This window comes from Rhinatrema bivittatum, chromosome 3, assembly GCF_901001135.1.
Source record: "Rhinatrema bivittatum chromosome 3, aRhiBiv1.1, whole genome shotgun sequence".
Taxonomy (NCBI): domain Eukaryota; kingdom Metazoa; phylum Chordata; class Amphibia; order Gymnophiona; family Rhinatrematidae; genus Rhinatrema; species Rhinatrema bivittatum.
This window is the reverse complement of record NC_042617.1, coordinates 532842196-532864576: the sequence shown is the minus strand read 5'-3', so window position 1 is coordinate 532864576 and position 22381 is coordinate 532842196.

The following is a 22381-nucleotide window of genomic DNA, read 5'->3' as shown; positions in this document are numbered from 1 at the left end:
TGGAAACAGGATGCTGGGCTTGATGGACCCTTGGTCTGACCCAGTATGGCATTTTCTTATGTTCTTATGTTTGAGAGGGGATCTGGTGAGGCCTGTTGCATGACGACCTGCCCGGCCCCATCTGGTGACGGTGGTCTGATGCCAGTCTGGGGGCTTGCGGGGAGCAACACCCCCATCCCCCCCCCCCCAGTTCCACTTGGGTGGAATGAATTGGAGATATCGGCTGCCCGGTGATTGAGATTAGGCAGTGTTGGCAGGACTTGGCACCTAAATCAGACTCCCCTGTTAGGGTATTCTAATAAATGGCTGTGGCCATTTGCATCCCTGCAATGTGTCACATTTTCCTTGTCTGTGTATTGTTGGTTTCTAGCTGGGATGAGCGAGGGCGGGATAGAACCACAAGGTCTCCTGGCCGCCCGGTTAAAGAGAAGTTCACACCACACATTAGTGCAGCCTTGTAGAAACCAAAGAGGGCCCCTCTTACTTTTACAGAGTAAGTTTAGCAGCTTTTTGCTTGTTGTGAAAGTTATTCATTGGAACTGACTGATGTTAATTTTTACTAATAACAAGACCATGGCTTGTAAGTGCACAGTGGATAGCTGCCTAATATAAGATCACAATTCCTTTTAATTGCAATCACAAAAATGAAGAAGAATCAAGGGACTTGCTTTATCAGTCTAGAATGAACCTTGCAAATAAGAATCCGACCACGGCATTTCATCAGATTCCAACAAGTAGTATCCATTTCTTGTTGCTTCATTCCCAGGGATATAGAAGTGGCCGATAATGGATAATGTTATGGACTTTTCTTCTAGGAACTCGACCCAAACCTTTTAACTCTGTTATGCTAGATGCCTTGACCCACATCCTCCAGCAACAAATTACATAGCATGATGGTGTGTTAAGTGAAAAAAAATACTTTCTCCAGTTTATATTTTATCTGCTACTCATTAGTTTTATGGCGTGTCCTTTAGTCCTTGTACTGTCTGCAAGATAACTGTTCCCTGTTTTTCTGTTCCACCTCACTCATGATTTTATAACCTCTATCATATACCCTTCCCATCATCTCTTCTCTAAGCTGAAGAGCCCTAATCTGTTTAGACTTTCTCCATATCTCATTCTTTGTCTCACATCACACAATGAGCCCCAGACATATTGTATTGACCAGAAAAATCACTCTCTGTTATGCCTTCATCATATATTCACAGTGCCTCCTCCTTCATCCGACTTGTGTTTCTATTCACAATGGCCTTCTGGCAATGAGAATCTTTTTTTAAGCATATCTGTTTAACAAAGAATGAAAGCCTTAAGAACCTGGAGAATGACAGATCATTTCATCAGCCAATGTGCTAGTCACAGACAATATTTTCTAAGCTGAAAAATGCAGCAGCCTTCCCCCATCAAGCCACAGTGGGGAGGTGTCCCTGTCAACTACCCTATTATTAAGCTCCCTCACAAGTGTATTTACATTTCAAGCCAGTCAGCTTTTTCCTGGTGCAGCCGTTACTATAATGATGGGAGCAGGCTGCCGTGCGTTTTGTAGAAGCTGTTATCCATCACCGTTCTGTAGATCAGAAGCAGAACCATGCAGCTGCTCCTGCATCATTCAGTTACATGGCAGACAACAGAGGCAGAAATCAGTGAACTTAGCATCTGGGTTGCATTAGTGCTCACAGCAGAAATGAGCAAGCAGGGCAACACCATAGTCATTGAAATACACTGGGGAAATTCTCATTGCAAAATGCAGATGGTATAGACTAAGAAGCAATGAGTGTGAGTGAGTAGTGCAAAATCCCAAAAGAGCTAAAGAACTGCAGTGGCTATTTTCTAAGTCAACTTGATTAATAGCAGGTAATGGATTTCTCCTCCAAGAACATATCCAAACCTTTATAAATCTAGCTACACTAACTGCACTAACCACATCCCCTGGCAAAAATTCCAGAGTTTAATTGTGTGTTGAGTGAAAAAGAATTTTCTCTGATTAGTTTTAAATGTGCAGCATGCTAACTTCATGGGTTTTAAGCCAACTCCCTCTCTTCAGTACATATTACCAGCTTTATCACATTATGCATGAGACTCATTAACCCTTTTCAGACATGTAGTCATGCTGCTGGACTTCAAAATCCTCTTAATGGGACAGAGAACGTGCTCAGAGCATGACCATGGTGAGACGTCCGTACCAGTATGGATAAACAGAAAAAACATTTGCCCACACTTGTCCCTGTACTCTGCCTTATTTAAATATGCTTTGAAATACTTATGCAGCCCTTTTAATATGAAATATTGAGAAGCAGATGATATTAAAAGTTAAAAAAGAAAATAATGACTGGGAAATGAATCCTTGTAACTATAATTAATTTTAAACAAAGGTTCTACATTTATGTATTTATTTATTACACTAGCAAAAATTGCCTGGCATTGCTCAGGTAGTCTGGTCTATAAGAGCCTGTGTGTGTGAGCCAATGTGTGCACGTGTCTATGCATGCTTGCATGAGCGTGTGTGTTTCTGCATGCTAGCATAAGCTTGTGTGCATGTTTGTGTGTGTTTCGAGCTTGGATGTGCACTTGTGCGAGCTTGCTCAGGCCTATGCCTGATGTCCTTGTGTATGGGAACGTGAGAAAGAGTGCTTCACAAACAGTATGATTGACATGACCAACTGATGACACAAACCTTATGAATATATATAGAGATTCTAGGTGGAGTACAAAAGGCATTCATAAAATCTTAGACTCAAATACATAAACATACCAACATTAATATTAATCATGCAGTATTAAAGACCTTGTTAAATAAACATTCCTAAATTCCATTACCCTCATAAAGTGTAACAGACTGAACACCTAGCTAAACATTTAACATTTGTACTCTCTTCCTGAATGTTCTGAAGTATGTCTCCATCCTCAAGTCATCTGGAAGAGTATTCCACAGGGTTGGGCCCGCTACTATTAATGTACTCTCCTGGGTCTCAAACAGATGAATTAATTGCACTGACGGCATATCAAGCAAGACTTTTTTTGCTTGAGATCTCAATGGATGTGGCAGTATAGATCTTTAATAATGAGTACCAAATGGCATTTTGTAACTTAGAAATTAGTACAAGAATCTTAAACTTAATACACCACTGATTTACACATTAGAAGCGGGATTTACACATATAAGTACATGCCCACTTAAAACTGGGAGCACATGGCATGCAGTCAGGCTATTTTATAACATGCGCACATATACACATGCAAGTTATAAAATGGCCACGTCTGGGCGTGCGCCGATCCACACGCACCAAAGTGTTCCCATGCGCCAATTTGAAAGTTGCCGTCACAGGATTCAGTTGATGTTAAAGAATTAATTACCAAAGTCTAGTAAATTTTGTGCATGATAATTGAAAATCCTCTTTATGTTAGGGAAAAAAAAGGCATTAGGTGAGCCAGAATAAAACAACCTTGGAAAGGCATGTATTATAATGCATATTCTTTAGATATTCATGCCAGTGGGATTAATGGTATGATAATCTATTTGCATCAGATAGTGGAAAAATGCATTAATTATACTATGAAATACTGGGACATAAGACGGAATACGTGATTGCAGTACCTAGTACCTATTAGTTCCCATGCAGCTGCATTTTGTACCACCTGGAACACTTTTAATGTTGAGGCAGGTGATCCAATATACATGGAGTTACAATATTCTAGCCCAGAATATTATTCCAATCCTAGATCTGCTAAAAATATGCAGATCTCTCTCATGAAATATTAAAAAAAAGGTTGCAGACAATATGGATCTCTGTGGTACCCCTCTTTTCAAGGTATCTAAGAGGTTGAATCTCCAACCCTCTTGTTGAACACAATCTGGCAGCTATGATTTAAACTATTTTTATATGATGATAAATTCCCAGAGTCATACCTATGACAATACGAGCTCATGGTTACTATATCAACATGGAAATATATCAAGAAATACTAGCATATATCTCTTCCTCTATTAAAACCCCTCTGGAACACATCCAGGCTTGATGACAATAGCATTTTGGTATTATGCTTCAGCCGAAAACTGAAGTGGAACCAGCCTATCTTGTGTTCATATAAGAATTCTTGTAGTTTCAACATAATCCCCTTGATCACTTTCACCAAAAAAAGGCAAGGAAGAAACTGGGTGGTAATTTGTGTGGTCCATTTGATCGAGATTAGATTATTATATTTTTAAATGGGATGAACACTTCCCTGTTTTAATTGTACTGGTAAACAGCCCTCTGTAATGGATAGATTGATAATCTTAACGATTGCTTCTCTGATCAGATCACTTTCAGAATTACTGTGGGGCAGGAGTTCAACACAATCAAACTGAAGTATCTCTGTTTGTTAACACTGAGAAGCTTCCCCAGCCATCATCTTATTCTACTTCTGGACTCTGATTTAGGTCTGATGGAAAATGGGCGCATATCTTGGTAATCTTATCACAATAATCTTGCAAACTGATACAAACAAACAACTGGCTGTTCCTTACAATCTATTGCCCAAATTTTCACAAGGCTCGTTCCGTTGCTTAACCATTAGAAACAGTTCCCTTGAGCAATTTCCAGTGGCCTGAATTTTGATGAATAATATTTTCTCTTATCATCATCTGCCAGGTACTTATATCTGTATAAATATTGTGAAAATATCAAAAAGTCAAAACAAGCTTATATTTCCACCAGGGGCATTCCATTCTTCACAATTGGCTATTTGCTTCTCTCAACTCTTTCTTAAACCAGGATGCAATATGCACTCTCCCAGGACCCTTCATCCTTATACATGCAATCTTGTCAAGGGCTTTCAACAGAGACACCTGCCATATGTCAACTGTTGTCTTTCAGGCGTCAATCTTAAAGTCAATTTTGGCAACCATTCTGTACATAACTCCTCAGTCTCGACATGGCCACATCTATGTTTGTTCCTCATATATGAAGATCTCAATCTGACCACAGGAATATTAATGCCTATGTCAATTAAAAAATTATCTATCCATGAACTAGAGAGCACTTCCACTCATCAATCTTCTCAACCTCGAACTGATCACCTAAGAACAGAAGGTCAAGTGTGTGAACCTCGATATACATAGATTTATAAATGATCTGCCTCAACTCTAAAGATGCCATAGCAGTCAGAAAGTCATCATAACTTGTGATTATGGAGGAGTAGGCCAGTCTTGTACCTGCTTGCCCTTAGTAATATCGGTGCCAGGCTCACTTTGTGAACAGGCTGGGGTGGGGAGGGAGTGTTGGGTGATTAGAATATTCAGTCTATTAGGCTAGGGACAGTTGTGGTTTAAATTTAAAACCACTTGGGGTTGGGAGCCAATTGGTTCCTGTGGCATGGGGCTTGTAGGGTAAGGGGAGGAGTCAGGAGATTCTGGGGGACATGGCACTGAGAAGCTCACTTGCCTGCCGCCATTGTTTACTGCTGCATCATTTTTTCTTGGCCGAGTGTGGTAGTGTTTTGCTTTCTTGGATCTGTGACCTGTCATGGAGTCCGATGAGGCGGTGACTGCGGATAGAGAGGTTGGGAAGTCAAGTGGCGCCTTAGATTCGGCGGCGGCAGTGGCTGGTGCTGGTGGGAGCAACCTGTCGGGGCCTGTGCCTGAGTCAGGGTTCCATTTGGTGAGTGTGCCAGTCGGCACAGTGGTCCCTGTTGCTGGCGCTGGGGAAGAGTCGGTCCTGCTGGCTCGGACGGTTAGGGAGAGTGCAGGTTCCCGAAGTATGGCAGGAGGTCGAGGCACGCGCTCTCACGCACATAGCCATGGTCCTTTTGCGTCGTCCGCGGGGAGAAGGCTTTAGCTGCGGTCGGAGTAAGTTCTGCATCTGGGCCCGCTCTCATTCCTCTTCGGGTGGGGGGGGGGGGGGGCGCTGCAGTAGAGGCACTACATCCTGCGCTGCTGTTTCTGCTGCAGGTCAGCCTGAATTATCACTGGCGGCCGTGCCAGATATCACTTTGCCTGCTTCTGCAGAGGTGCTTGCTCCTGTGCTTTGTGTGGGTTGGGCTGCTTTGCGGGGCAGGTGGGGCTAGGTACTGTGCGGCCTGAATTGGGGGATTACAGTGATTTGGCGGCTTCGTGTTCTGGTACCGAGGCTCCGATGGGAGATAGTCGGGAATTTTTTCCTAGGTTTTTTGCATATTAAGGAATGGAGGCTGGTGGTCAGGCTGTGAACGTGAGGGGTTTTGGGGACAATTTGGGTCAGTATTTTCCAGGGTAAGGTCCTGCAGTCCCTTGGTCATGGTTGTGCTTCCAGGGGAGATTGCCTTCTCCGGTAGCCCTTCTTGTTAATAGCTGTCTGGTTTTGATGTTGGAGTTCCTTTTGGCCCACTGGGTCACAGAGCGTGGCAGTCTTCTCCTGGTTATTTGTGGGCTGGGGTTCTTTTCCTGATGCGTCAAGGGTGGCTACTAGGGGTCTGGGGTCAGTGGGGCTGTTTGGTCTTGCTGCTTCGTCTGTTTCGGTCTCTTCATAGGTACTTGCTTCGCATAACTCTCTGGATGGTCTAAGTCCTTCACGGCAGGAAGGATGGCATAATGATCCAGAATCTGTAGCGGCCAATGTTACTTCTCCTTTGCTCCAGACTATGAGAGAAGCAGAGTCAAGTGTTGCATGTCAGGGTGAGGCGACAACTGGTATTTCATCTGGGATGGGTGCGGGTCCAACTAAGTCTGTTGCTATCCCTATCGCTATGGGTTCATCGGAGGGGGGCTAGTCGTGGGTGAGTCTCCTGTTGCTACAGATAAGTCAGGCGATTCCTTGAGAGTTAAGAAGCATAAGTCTAAGCGGAGCATGAAGCATTATAGGTCGAGTTCTTCTGATTCCTCATCGTTTTCCTCTTCCTCATCAAGCTTCTGTCATGCTTTGTCAACTGCTGGTGTAGGGTCATGTGTAAAAGGGCCAATTGAGGGGCGCCGGTGCTGGTAACTTTCTCGGAATTGTGGGAAGATGTACTAAGGAAGAAAATTAGGCAGAGGAAGTATATTGATATTTTTCAATTGTTGGAAGGTTGTAGAGTGAGGAGAAGGGAAAAGAAGAAGGGGGGGGGGGGGGTGGAGCATTTTCCTAGGATGCAAAAAAAAGTGACATGTAATGTTCTTAATTGGATCCGGTCCTTTTTGCATATGGCTAGTGTTGTTGGACATCATGATAATTTGCAGTATGGACCTATGATGGATTATGCAGATGCTATTCTGGTTGCTAGCAGGGAGTATGAGGGGTGGTCTTGGCTCAATTATGATGAGCGTTTTCATGACTGTATGGAAGAGAACAAGTTTATATCTTGGGGTTCGCAGGATTTGGTTTGTGGCTAATACAGATGAATAGCAAGGTTCCTGCTTCTCGACAGGTATGTGGGTGGGGTCTGGTCTGGTGGGCGCCCCTTTCGAGTTGGTCCCACGCCTGTTGGCATGGGTCAAACCGGAACCAGCCCCTTTGACTTCTGTTGGTGCTTCAATCGCTCCACTTGTAACTTCCCAGATTGCAAATTCTGACATAACTGCTCTGGTTGTGGAGCCAGTCACCCGGTTTCCAAATGCCGCCGGGGGAGCCGCAGCAAAGGGCACATCAAAGTGAGTCCTTTGGGTGGGCTCCTACTCCGGTGTGAGTGCCTGGAGGCATACCCGAAGATGGAGATTGTGCTTCTTGTTTCTCAGGTTTGAGTATGCTTGGTTTTTGGATCCCTTTTGTGGGGCTGGTTGGTGTGTGGGGGGGGGGGGAATAATTGTCCTTCAGTATGTAAAATGGCGAATGTGGTTTTGGACAAGTTGCAGGGTGAAATTGGGTTGGAAAGGATTGCAGGTCCTTTTGTGGAACCACCGTTTCAGGGGATGGTTTTATCTCCTTTGGTGGTGGTTCCTAAAAAGGATCCCAGCAAATTTCAGTTGATACATAATTTATCATTCCCTGAGCATAACTCAGTGAATGATTTTATCCTGCGAGACTTTGCGTGGTGTGATATGCTTCTTTCTATTCGGCAGTTCAGTTGGTTCAGCATAGCAGTTGGGGGCATTAATGGCTAAGGTGGGTACTGGGACCAAGGGGGTAAGGGCGCATCTGTGGTGCTTAGAGCTTGTCCGATTGCCAATTCTGTTGCTTTTAGCCAAATTCAGCCAACAGGTGGCTCTAGCTTTTTAGTTCATTCAAATCTTCGTCCATTGACCAAGTACCATTTCGAGATGGTATTGCATTCTGGGCTATCTGCACTTGGTTTGCAGGTGAGTCAGTTCAGGACTCTTTCATTAGGAATTGGAGCTACAACGTCAGCTGCCTGCTCGGGGTTTTCAGGAGGTGTGAGTCAGAAGATTGAGCGGTGGAAATCTGATACCTTCATAAGAATATAAGAACATGCCATACTGGGTCAGACCAAGGGTCCATCAAGCCCAGCATCCTGTCTCCAACAGTGGCCAATCCAGGCCATAAGAACCTGGCAAGTACCCAAAAACCAAGTCTATTCCATGTTACCGTTGCTAGTAATAGCAGTGGCTATTTTCTAAGTCAACTTAATTAATAGCAGGTAATGGACTTCTCCTCCAAGAACTTATCCAATCCTTTTTTAAACACAGCTATATTAACTGTACTAACCACATCTTCTGGCAACAAATTCCAGAGTTTAATTGTGCTTTGAGTGAAAAAGAACTTTCTCTGATTAGTTTTAAATGTGCCACATGCTAACTTCATGGAGTGCCCCCTAGTCTTTCTATTATCTGAAAGAGTAAATAACCGATTCACATCTACCTGTTCTACCTCTCATGATTTTAAACACCTCTATCATATCCCCCCTCAGCCGTCTCTTCTCCAAGCTGAAAAGTCCTAACCTCTTTAGTCTTTCCTCATAGGGGAGCTGTTCCATTCCCCTTATCATTTTGGTAGCCCTTCTCTGTACCTTCTCCATCGCAATTATATCTTTTTTGAGATGCGGCGACCAGAATTGTACACAGTATTCAAGGTGCGGTCTCACCATGGAGCGATACAGAGGCATTATGACATTTTCCGTTTTATTCACCATTCCCTTTCTAATAATTCCCAACATTCTGTTTGCTTTTTTGACTGCTGCAACACACTGAACCGACTATTTCAATGTGTCATCCACTATGACTCCTAGATCTCTTTCTTGGGTTGTAGCACCTAATATGGAACCCAACATTGTGTAATTATAGCATGGGTTATTTTTCCCTATATGCATCACCTTGCACTTATCCACATTAAATTTTCATCTGCCATTTGGATGCCGAATTTTCCAGTATCACAAGATCTTCCTGCAATTTATCACAATCTGCTTGTGATTTAACTACTCTGAACAATTTTGTGTCATCTGCAAATTTGATTATCTCATTCGTCGTATTTTTTTCCAGATCATTTATAAATATATTGAAAAGTAAGGGTCCCAATACAGATCCCTGAGGCACTCCACTGTCCACTCCCTTCCACTGAGAACATTGTCCATGTAATCCTACTCTCTGTTTCCTGTCTTTTAGCCAGTTTGCAATCCATGAAAGGATATCACCACCTATCCCATGACTTTTTACTTTTCCTAGAAGCCTCTCATGAGGAACTTTGTCAAACGCCTTTTGAAAATCCAAGTATACTACATCTACCGGCTCACCTTTATCCACATGTTTATTAACTCCTTCAAAAAAGTGAAGCAGATTTGTGAGGCAAGACTTGCCCTGGGTAAAGCCATGCTGACTTTGTTCCATTAAACCATGTCTTTCTATATGTTCTGTGATTTTGATGTTTAGAACACTTTCCACTATTTTTCCTGGCACTGAAGTCAGGCTAACCGGTCTGTAGTTTCCCGGATCGCACCTGGAGCCCTTTTTAAATATTGGGGTTACATTTGCTATCCTCCAGTCTTCAGGTACAATGGATGATTTTAATGATAAGTTGCAAATGTTTACTAGGAGGTCTGAAATTTCATTTTTTAGTTCCTTCAGACCTCTGGGATGTATACCATCCGGTCCAGGTGATTTACTACTCTTCAGTTTGTCAATCAGGCCTACCACATCTTCTAGGTTCACCGTGATTTGATCCAGACCATCTGAATCATTACCCATGAAAACCTTCTCCATTACGGGTACCTCCCCAACATCCTCTTCAGTAAACACCGAAGCAAAGAAATCATTTAATCTTTCCGCGATGGCCTTATCTTCTCTAAGTGCCCCTTTAACCCCTCAATCATCTAACAGTCCAACTGACTCCCTCACAGGCTTTCTGCTTCGGATATATTTTAAAAAGTTTTTACTGTGAGGTTTTGCCTCTACAGCCAACTTCTTTTCAAATTCTCTCTTAGCCTGTCTTATCAATGTCTTACATTTAACTTGCCAACATTTATGCTTTATCCTATTTTCTTCTGTTGGTTCCTTCTTCCAATTTTTGAATGAAGATCTTTTTGGCTAAAATAGCTTCTTTCACCTCCCCTTTTAACCATGCCGGTAATCGTTTTGCCTTCTTTCCACCTTTCTTAATGTGTGGAATACATCTAGACTGTGCTTCTAGAATGGTATTTTTTAACAATGACCACGCCTCGTGGACATTTTTTACTTTTGTAGCTGCTCCTTTCGTTTTTTTTCTAACAATTTTTCTCATTTTATCAAAGTTTCCCTTTTGAAAGTTTAGCACGAGAGCCTTGGATTTGCATACTGTTCCTCTTCCAGTCATTAAATCAAATTTGATCATATTATGATCACTATTGCCAAGCGGCCCCACCACTGTTACCTCTCTCACGAAGTCCTGTGCTCCACTGAGAATTAGATCTAAAATTGCTCCCTCTCTCGTCTGTTCCTGAACCAATTGCTCCATAAAGCTATCATTTATTCCATCCAGGAACGTTATCTCTCTAGCTTGTCCCGATGATACATTTACCCAGTCAATATTGGGGTAATTGAAGTCTCCCATTATTACTGCACTACCAATTTGGTTAGCTTCCCTAATTTCTCTTACCATTTCACTGTCCGTCTCACCATCTTGACCAGGTGGACGGTAGTATACCCCTATCACTATAGTCTTCCCAGACACACAAGGGATTTCTACCCATAAAGATTCAATTTTGTATTTAGTATCATGCAGGATGTTTATCCTGTTGGACTCTATGCCATCCCGGACATAAAGCGCCACACCTCCTCCCGGGTGCTCCTCTCTGTCATTGCGATATAATTTGTACCCGGGTATAGCACTGTCCCATTGGTTATCCTCTTTCCACCATGTCTCTGAGATGCCAATTAAATCTATGTCATCATTCACTGCTATACATTCTAATTCTTTCATCTTACTACTTAGACTTCTGGCATTAGCATACAAACATTTCAAAGTTTGTTTTTTGTTTGTATTTTCATTCTGCTTTTTTTTTAGTTACAGGCACTTGGACTATTTTTCTAATTATTGAAACCTCACTGTCAGGATGCCCTAATTCTAATGCATCATTAGTATCCTTTGAAGATACCTCTCTCCGAACCATGCATTGCTGAGCAACTGTCGGCTTTCCCCTTTGTTCTAGTTTAAAAGCTGCTCTATCTCCTTTTTAAAGGTTAGCGCCAGCAGTCTGATTCCACCCTGGTTAAGATGGAGCCCATCCCTTCGGAAGAGACTCCCCCCCCTTCCCCAAAAGGTTCCCCAGTTCCTAAGAAAACTGAATCCCTCTTCCTTGCACGACTCGGCTGTCCAACAAGGACAGTATATACATTGTCTTAACCTGATCAGAAGGGAACTGCGTCAGCTGTAAGGTGAAGTGCATGAAGCAGTGGTTTATAAACCCAGGCACTGCTTGGGATCCCCGCATATTGAGGTGGCGCTGGCAAATGGATAGAGGCGGTAGGGCCCGGAGCCGGGATGAGAGCTGGAGGAGGAGCTGCAGCTGGAGGAGCAGAGTCCACACAGTTGGCCAACCTTTCGACCGTGGCCGCCAAAAGGTCCACGCAATGCTGCTGTTGCTGTAGTCGTTGAGCCAGGCCTGGAATGGCCTGGAGGCCAGAGAGATCTGCTAGGTCCATGGCCTTGGCAAGCTGTTGTGGGCGTGGACCCTTGAGCCGGCTAGAGAGTGTGATAGATCCATTGAAGGAAGGCCTGCAGCGGGACTCGTAGCCGGGAGGCAGAACAGGACCAGGAGACCTGACCGGACCTTCACCTATACCAACCCTCGTTCCCCGCAGGTTGAGCCCTTGGGTGCTAGGGTCGGGAGGTCTTAGGCGGAGGTCTCCTGGTGAAGAGGAATCCGGTGGGCAGTCCGAGTTGAGGCAGGCAGAAGAGCAGAAGAAATGGAGACGGTCTAGAGGTCGTGGCAGGCAGCAGTGGTGCAAAACAAGGAGGCAGACCGGAAGTCAGGGCAGGCAGCAGACTAGCGAAGACAGGAGACAAGCCAAGGATCAGGGCGGGCAGCAGACAAGGAAATACCAGAAGACAAGCTGAAATCAGGAACCAGAGAGTCAAGCTGAATTAGAAGCAGGAACTGGAACACGGAGGCAGGAGTGGAGCAGGAACTGGATCAGGAACACAGAGACAGGAACTCACAGGGACAGCAACTAGCTACTCAGAGAGTATGACCTATTGCCAAGGCAAGGTAGGGGTGTTTGAAATGGCTTATATATAGACTTCTAAGGATGACATCATGTTGGGGGCCGGGCTGAGGTTTCCCATGGCAGCCTCTTTAAATCTTGGGCTTCAGTGTGCCCATGCGCACGCCTAAGGAGGCAGAGTCAGCAGCAGAGTTCAGAAGCATCTCTCTCGTGGGGTAACGCCGCGGGAAGGCCCCGCTGTGGGCCAGCGTGGTGAGACAAAGTCGGCAGAGAGCCTCCAGGCCCTCGGGTAAGATAGGGGGAGCCCGGTTGTGGCTGTCCATGGCCGGGTTTCCCAGCAGCATCAGGTAGAAAACAGACTGCTATCATAGAAATAACAGCTCATCTTTACCGGCAGCTGCTATTGTAAAAATCCTGGTAAATCCTAAATCAGCCCCAGCTTCCTTCTCAATTTATAGGGCCTTTGTTTTCAGTTTTTATTTTATTTTTCCCAATAATATTTTAGTGTTTATTTATAACTAACAAAAATGGGAGAAAATAAATGAAAGAAAATGGCTGATTTCCACTGACTTTTTCCAGTTTTTGTTCATTATAATTAGTTGATAAATTCCCAGGAAAATAAAAAAAAACTGAAAACAAAGGTCTCTATCAATTTTGGTATAAGGCTAACCCAAGTGAAATGTTCCTATCCACAGTCAGATTTCACTGAACAAAAGCCTCACGGCATAAATGTGTTTGGAATTTTATGAACTGTTTATATCTCCTTTTACTTTGAGTGTAAAGATTACCTCCTTCCTAAATTATCTTTTGGAAGAGACTCTTATTAGTCTCTCCAGATGTTGCCCTTTAGTTTTCCCTTCTTTCCTAGAAAACATTTGAGAAGCTGCCATTCTAAGAATAAGGTGACTAAATGCAGGGAACATTAATAAGAAGCCTAATCACAAAATGTTGGATTCCTTTTGTCCCATATTAGTCTCTAGGCTAGTTAGATATCATTGTAACATATGAATGGGCAAATCCTTAGCAGACCCTTCTACCTCCTAGGCTCCTGACTGATGGAACCCCCCTCCTCTCTTCCCCCTCCCAGGCTCTGTAACTAAGTACAAACAAATTATAAGCTAGGTGATACCAAACTTTTCAGAAACTCCACTGGCTCCAAGCAATTACTTAAAATAAAGCTTGCCTTTGGCAGTACTGCCCACCCACCAGCTCCTTATCTCAAGAAACACACTAACCAGAAAACAAAATAGGAATTCACCCAAAATATATTAATAAAGCTCACCAACTAAAGTTGCTATCATGTGCGGCTGGTTAGTTATTCCTCAACAATAATAACTAACCCCCATCTAAAAGTTATATCACCTGAAGTTTAGTTGCTTAAGAAATCATAGACCTTTAGCAGGATGTGTCTCTGCATAGTCAGCATCATCTTCCATGTCTTGAGCACTTAGCACTTCCTGTTGTCCATTCTGATATTCCTGGTTTAAATGTCTGTGCTGGTTGTTTTGAATGCAGTCATCTGGTTCCTGAGTGGCTGAAATTTGGCTGCTAAACAGTTTCTCTGGTTAACCAGTTCATAGACACCTGGTTGGTTGGCATCATGAGACTAGGCCTTCCAGATATCTTATTGGGCATGACAGTTTTATGACAATCAAAGGGAGCTAATGCATTGTAAATTGCTTTGAGTTCATTTCAAATCTGATTGGTTGTCAATGTCATATCTTATTTAGTCAACATGGCCTATTTAGTAAAAGTCCACAGTACTTGCCTAAGTTTTACATCTGTAGTAAGTTGTTCTAGACATCTCCCCATGCTGTGCTGAGTTCTAGCACAGGTCTCAGGACCTTACTTATCAGTGTCTCATCCTACTTCAATATATATTTCTGTATGATATCTAAGACAGCCAAAGCTAAGCTTGTCTCACTGCTCATTTCACCCTCCTCCACTTTGTAATCTTCACAATAGTAAGAAATAGCCACAGAGAAAAAAAATTAGCAAAAGGTAACAGGAAAGGGAAAAATAGTCTCAAATTCTGGTGTCTAAACTACCTTGTCTTCAGAAAACAATACAAAAGAAATAGAGTCAGATGCCTCACCTATTATCGAAACCATAACTTTACATCTCAATCTTGACTCCCCTGCTATAATCCTGGGCGACTTCAACTTACATGTTGACAAAGTCCCCCTTTCAACAAACTGTGAAGCTTTCCTCACCGCAATGTCAGCGATGGGTTTCAAACAACAAATCAACAAACCCACTCACAAAGCAGGCCACACGCTCGATCTCTTCTTTACAAACTCCGGTATTTCCCTTACAAAACAACCAAATTGCAAAAAAGTCCCATGGTCTGACCATTCGCTAATCTCCACCAGCTTTTCTTTACCAAGATCAGACTCCAATCTTAACTCAAGACCCTCTTTCCTATACAGAAAACCTTGCAGCTCGGAACACCTCAGCAACCTCCTAACCTCAGATCTACCACTCATCGATGTCTCTACGCCCAACTCTGCCCTTCAATCCTGGTCCAAAATAACAAAATCTATAGCAAACACTCTCTGCCCACTGACAACCAAAATAAGGTTGTCTAATGCATCCAAAAGACAACCCTGGTTTAATGATGAACTGCGAAAGCTCAAACAACTACTTCGGCAGAAAGAAAGAAAATGGCGCAAAGCCCCTTCACCGGCCTCACTATCTGACTACAAACGCTCACTCCATCTATACAAAAGTAGCACGCTGAAAACCAAAAGAGACTATTATGCCCGGAAGGTTCATCATCTCATCTTTGACTCAAAAGCTTTATTCGCCTTCGTTTCCAGCCTCACTAAACCTGTCATTCCAGATATCCCACCCGAGTTAGCCCAGACTAAAGCAGATGAACTGGCTCTTCATTTCAACAAAAAAATATCTGATCTCCTTAATCAGCTGATTACAAACACTACTGCTCCAGACAACTCATATCTCCCCCAAAACAAAGACATACAGCTTAACGCCTTCGAACCCATTACAATCACAGAGATACATTCGGTGTTAAAGAGAATGAAACCGTCATCACACCCATTTGATCAAATCCCTTCTAAAATGCTTCTTCTCATCCCTGACACTATAGCAAAAACCCTGGCAGAAATCATAAACTGCTCCCTATCACACGGTATCTACCCAGATGACCTAAAAACTTCCTCAATCAAGCCTCTGCTAAAAAAACCAAATCTAAACGCATGTGATCCCAACAACTTCCGCCCTATTTCCAACCTCCCATTCATAGCTAAAATCATGGAAAAATTGGTAAACACCCAACTATCCAACTACCTAGAGGACCACAGTTTTCTGTCCCCAAACCAATATGGTTTTCGCAAAGCCGCAAGCACCGAAACACTACTACTCTCTCTCACGGACTACCTCATTTCTGGAATTGATAAAGGCCAAACATTTTTACTAATCCTCCTTGACTTCTTGGCGGCCTTCGACACCGTCAATCACGCCCTCCTTCTAAAACAACTGGCAAACATTGGATTGACAGGTGCTACACTAAACTGGTTCAAAACATTCCTAGAAAACAGAGGATATAGAGTCAAAATCCACAATAAAGAATCCCAATACCACCCTTCTAACAGAGGAGTGCCGCAAGGTTCATCACTTTCACCCACGCTCTTTAATGTCTACCTGTTACCACTATGTCAACTTCTTACAAAATTAAGCCTGAAACACTTCCTGTTCGCAGACGATGTACAGATCGTGATTCCCATAAAAGAAACAATCTCAAAAACAATGGAATTCTGGGACAGTTGCTTATTAGAAATTAAACTTCTCCTCACCAGCCTAAACCTCGTACTCAATGCTTCGAAAATGGAATTCCTGCTCATATCACCGGAAAACAATAACTCACTTCCAAAACCACCCACACTCCTTCAAACAACCCACGTAAGAGATCTAGGAGCTATCTTAGACAATCGTCTCAACCTCAAAACATTCATTAACCAAACCACCAAAGATTGCTTCTACAAATTACATATTCTGAAAAGAATTAAACCACTTTTCCACGCTCAAGACTTTAGAACAATCTTGCAAGCAATAATCTTTTCTAAACTAGATTATTGCAACTCATTACTACTAGGCCTCCCAGCTTCTTATACCAAACCCCTTCAAATGGTTCAGAACTCTGCAGCCAGAGTGCTTACAAATTCCAGGAAAATTGACCACATCTCCCCCATCCTCAAAAACCTCCATTGGTTACCGATCCACTATAGAATCATGTACAAATCCATCAACATCATATACAAGACCATTAACCAACACACACAACTCGATCTACAAATACCACTTAAAAAATACACTTCCGCCAGACCCATCAGGGAATACTACAAAGAGTCACTCCAAATTCCAAATTCCAAATGCCAAAACCTTCCAACATAAATCCTTGAGTCTCAGAGCCTTCTCTTCAGCAGGTCCATCTCTTTGGAACTCTATCCCACCGGATTTGAGACAGGAACCATGCTCTCTAACATTTAGAAAAAGACTAAAAACTTGGCTTTTCAAAAAAGCATTTCCAAGCCTTGAATAAAACCTCCACTCTTCAACACAAACTCGCATGCAATAACTGGATCTAAATAAGAATCCAACTACCATAAACTTACGCACATCATTACCTGCTGTGTTTTATCATATCATTATGATCTAATTGAAGACATCCAATTATGATCTAATTGAAGACATCCATTATGATCTAATTGAAGACATCCACAGGATAGCAAAGAAAGGAGAAGTGGTGATCGTTGGAGACTTTAATATGCCAGATGTAGACTGGAGAATCCCATCTGCAGAATCTAAAAATAGTAGAGAAATAGTAGATGCCCTGCAAGTAGCTTTATTCAAACAAATGGTAATGGAACCCACGAGAGAAGGAGCTATACTCGACTTAGTGCTCACTAATGGAGATAATGTCTCAGACGTCCAGGTGGGTGCCCACCTCAGCACCAGTGATCATCAACGGTATGGTTTAATATCACAAAAAGGACACGGAAAAGAAGCACAAAAACCCAAGTTTTGATGTTCAAAAACACAGACTTTGATGAAATGGGGAAGTACCTGGAGGAAGAACTAAAAGGCTGGGAAAACGAGAGAGATGTGGATCAACAGTGGACCAATCTAAAAGGAGCAATCACCAAGGCAACTAATCTATATGTTAGAAAAGTAAAGAAAAGCAAAAGAAAAATGAAACCTATCTGGTTCTCAAAGGAGGTGGCTGACAAAATAAAGGCTAAAAGAACAGCATTCAAGAATATAAAAGATCCAAAAGGAGGAACACAAAGAAGAATATCTGGTAGAACTGAGGGAGACGAAGAAATTAATCAAGATGGCAAAAGGTCAAGCGGAAGAGAGGATTGCCAAAGAGGTAAAGAGTGGTAACAAAACATTTTTCAGATATATCAGTGAAAAGAGAAAAGTTCAAAATGGTATAGTGAAATTGAAAGGTGGAAAGGATCAATGCGTGGAGAGAGACGAAGAAATGGCAGAAATATTAAATGAATACTTCAGTTCTGTGTTCACTAAAGAGGACCCTGGAGAAGGACCGACACTAGTTAACAAGAAACTGGAGGGGAATGGAGTAGATGTAACTCCATTTACAGTAGAAAATGTATGGGAAGAGCTGGTGAAACTGAAAGTGGACAAAGCCATGGGGCCTGATGAAGTTCATCCCAGAATACTGAGGGAGCTCAGAGATTGCTGGCAGGTCCGCTGTGTGACCTATTCAATAGATCCCTAGAAACGGGAGTGGTGCCGAATGATTGGAGGAGAGCGGTGGTGGTCCCGCTTCACAAGAGTGGGAACAGAGAAGAGGCTGGTAACTACAGACCGGTTAGCCTCACTTCAGTGGTGGGAAAAGTAATGGAGTCACTGTTGAAAGAGAGAATAGTGAACTATCTACAGTCGGGAGAATTGCTGGACCAGAGGCAGCATGGATTCACCATTGGAAGATCCTGTCAGACAAATCTGATTGACTTTTTTGACTGGGTAACCAAGGAATTGGATCGAGGAAGAGCACTCGATGTCATCTACTTGGATTTCAGCAAAGCTTTTGACACTGTCCCGCACAGGAGACTGGTGAATAAAATGAGAAGCTTAGGAGTGAGTGCCGAGGTGGTGGCCTGGATTGCAAACTGGTTGACGGACAGAAGACAATGTGTGATGGTAAATGGAACTCTCTCTGAAGAGAGAGCGGTTTTAAGCGGTGTACCGCAGGGATCGGTGTTGGGACCGGTCCTTTTCAATATCTTTGTGAGCGACATTGCGGAAGGGATAGAAGGTAAGTTATGTCTTTTTGCGGATGACACTAAGATCTGCAACAGAGTGGACACGCCGGAAGGAGTGGAGAGAATGAGACGGGATTTAAGGAAGATGGAAGAGTGGTCGAAGACATGGCAGCTGACATTCAATGCCAAGAAGTGCAAAGTCATGCATATGGGGAGTGGAAATCCGAATGAACTGTATTCGATGGGGGGAGAAAGGCTGATGTGCACGGAGCAGGAGAGAGACCTTGGGGTGATGGTGTCTAATGATCTGAAGTCGGCGAAACAATGTGACAAGGCGATAGCTAAAGCCAGAAGAATGCTGGGCTGCATAGAGAGAGGAATATCGAGTAAGAAAAGGGAAGTGATTATCCCCTTGTACAGGTCCTTGGTGAGACCTCACCTGGAGTATTGTGTTCAGTTCTGGAGACCGTATCTCCGAAGAGACAGAGACAAGATGGAGGCGGTCCAGAGAAGGGTGACCAAAAAGGTGGAAGGTCTTCATCAAATGACTTATGAGGAGAGATTGAAGAATCTAAATATGTACACCCTGGAGGAAAGGAGGAGCAGAGGTGATATGATACAGACTTTCAGATACTTGAAAGGTTTTAATGATCCAATGACAACGACAAACCTTTTCCATAGGAAAAAAATCAGCAGAACCAGGGGTCACGATTTGAAGCTCCAGGGAGGAAGATTCAGAACCAATGTCAGGAAGTATTTCTTCACGGAGAGGGTGGTGGATGCCTGGAATGCCCTTCCGAAGGAAGTGGTGAAGACCAGAACTGTGAAGGACTTCAAGGGGCGTGGGATAAACACTGTGGATCCATAAAATCAAGAGGCCGTCAATAAAGAGTGGGTGGCTCGCCAGAATGACGGCTACTGCCTGGAGATAATACCCTTATTCAATAAACATACACATGGTTACTGTGACTCCAACATCACTCTAAGCTACAACAGCAAGAGGAAATGTGGAAAAAAGGATTCGCACTCACAAAGTGGGGAGTAGCTGGCTTGTTACGGCGGTTACTACCCCAAACCAAATAAGCCTGATACTTCACTTTCAATGCATATCCAGCATAGCTCTCTGCTTCAACGGTAGGGGAGAAGAAAAACTGATACTTCACGCATAGCTCTCTGCTTCAACGGCAGGGGAGAAGAAAAACTGATACTTCACGCATATCCAGCATAGCTCTCTGCTTCAACGGCAGGGGAGAAGAAAAACTGATACTTCACGCATATCCAGCATAGCTCTCTGCTTCAACGGCAGGGGAGAAGAAAAAAGGATTCGCACTCACAAAGCGGGGAGTAGCTGGCTTGTTACGGCGGTTACTACCCCAAACCAAATAAGCCTGATACTTCACTTTCAATGCATATCCTGCTTCAACCGCAGGGGAGAAGAAAAACTGATACTTCACGCATATCCAGCATAGCTCTCTGCTTCAACGGCAGGGGAGAAGAAAAACTGATACTACACGCATATCCAGCATAGCTCCCTGCTTCAACGGCAGGGGAGAAGAAAAACAACCAATAAGGGCTGAATAACACAGTCTGGGTAAAACAAATAAACATGGGTGTAGCTTGCTTATTGCGGCGGTTACTACCCCTACTACCCCTAACTAATCAAGCTTGATATTTCACTTGGTTGCAGCTCCATCACTGCTCTCTACATTCATGGTGGGGGTGGAAGAGAAATAGAACCAAAGAGCTAAGAGAAACAGATAAGTATGAGAAAAAAATGTGAAGCTTGCTGGGCAGACTGGATGGGCCGTTTGGTCTTCTTCTGCCGTCATTTCTATGTTTCTATGTTTCTATATATTATCATTCACTACTGTGTCATTTATTCTCTTGGTTACTTATTTTACCGTTTCATATTTATGTACCGTCTCATTTATCCACATAGGCTTATTTATTCACTCTGCTATACTACTACACTAATTGGCTGAAATGTAAATATTGCATTGTTCAATCTCTCCCCTCTTCCAGCTCCAAGTTAATTTTCCCTGTTTTATTGTAACTTTCTCACACCCTTCAATTGATTCTCTGTATTTAAAGTTCACAGTTCTATTGGGAATATTGTTATCACGTTACCTTATGCTTTTCACACATTGTTAATTGTAAACCGGGTTGATGTGATGCCAGTCATGAAACTCGGTATAACAAAAACAATAAATAAATAAATATATATATATATAAACAAAGAATTAGGCAATATGTGGTACTTTCTTGTGCTTATAATATACAAAGAAAAAGCACCTATGGGATTACACAAAATCTAATTACAATGTGGTCATTTACTACAATACTTTATTCCAATCTAATCGCATGTACAAAAGTGAACAAATATAAACCACTTAATCCCAATACAAAATTATTCTAACATTCCCCTCTAGAGTATTAGAAACAATGTCACACACATAACTATTAGATATGTGCTTTACAGTTAAACAATGGTAAACCTAACAACATGGAGTGTTAGCATGGCGTTTATACAACTGAATTAAAATTTATAACATCACACATGATTATATATACTAACAGAGAATCACTTATGGTCATGATGAGCTGACAAAAACAGCTCTGGGTTTGGTGTTATAATGTCCATTTCATTTTTAGATTTACAGGTCTCTAAGGGCCTCATTTTCTAAAGTATCGCAGGCCTGTGATACTTTAGAAGATGAGGGGCGGGGGGCCGAAACGGGGGGGAGGGCCTGTGCTAGCCGGCAGCGATCGCACTGTCGCAGTGCGATCGCTGCCGGTTTCACACCCAATAGCGCCACCATAGGAGGTGTAGCTATTGGGAGCGAAAGCTGCTGCAAAAAGGCACTTACCTTTTCGCTATCCGCGGCGTCGGCGCAGAGTTGGCCCCGGTGACGCCCCGACTCCACCCCCATCCTGGTATCGCACGCGATAAGGGACCTTTCGCACGCGAAAAGTCCCTTATCGCGTGCGAGCGGCATGGAAAATGAGGCCCTAAGTGTCAGTGACAGTTAGTTACCTCTATTTTCTCTAAGCCTACTGACCGCAATAATCTATTGCATTTCTATAGATTATTGGCGACATTTTGCCAAGTGCTAGTCTTTTTCCTGTCATTTCTTTCTTTTCTTCTTTCTTTTTCTACTTTTTTCAGTACGACCTGGACACCGTATTCATATTGTTACCATTCACAAGCATTTATAAGGTTGCTGATGAACAAATTTATGTTTACAATATTTAATTGTATGAGGGGCTTTTACCAGTTTTCTCTATTTTTTTCCCTCTTCCCCTCCCCTTTTTTGCCTTTTTTCTCTTGACCATAAGTGATTCTCTGTTAGTATACTATAATCATGTGTGATGTTCTAAATTTTAATTCAGCTGAATAAACGCCATGTTAACACTCCTATATATTTGCTTCTTCAGTTTGTGGTAGTCATTGATTAGTAGCTTTGTAGATCAGCTATCCCATGTTGTTAGGTTTACCATTGTTTAACTATAAAACACATATCTAATAGTTATGTGTGTGACATTGTTTCTAATGCTCTAGAGGGGAATGTTAGAACAATTTTGTATTGGGATTAAGTTGTTTATATTTGTTCAC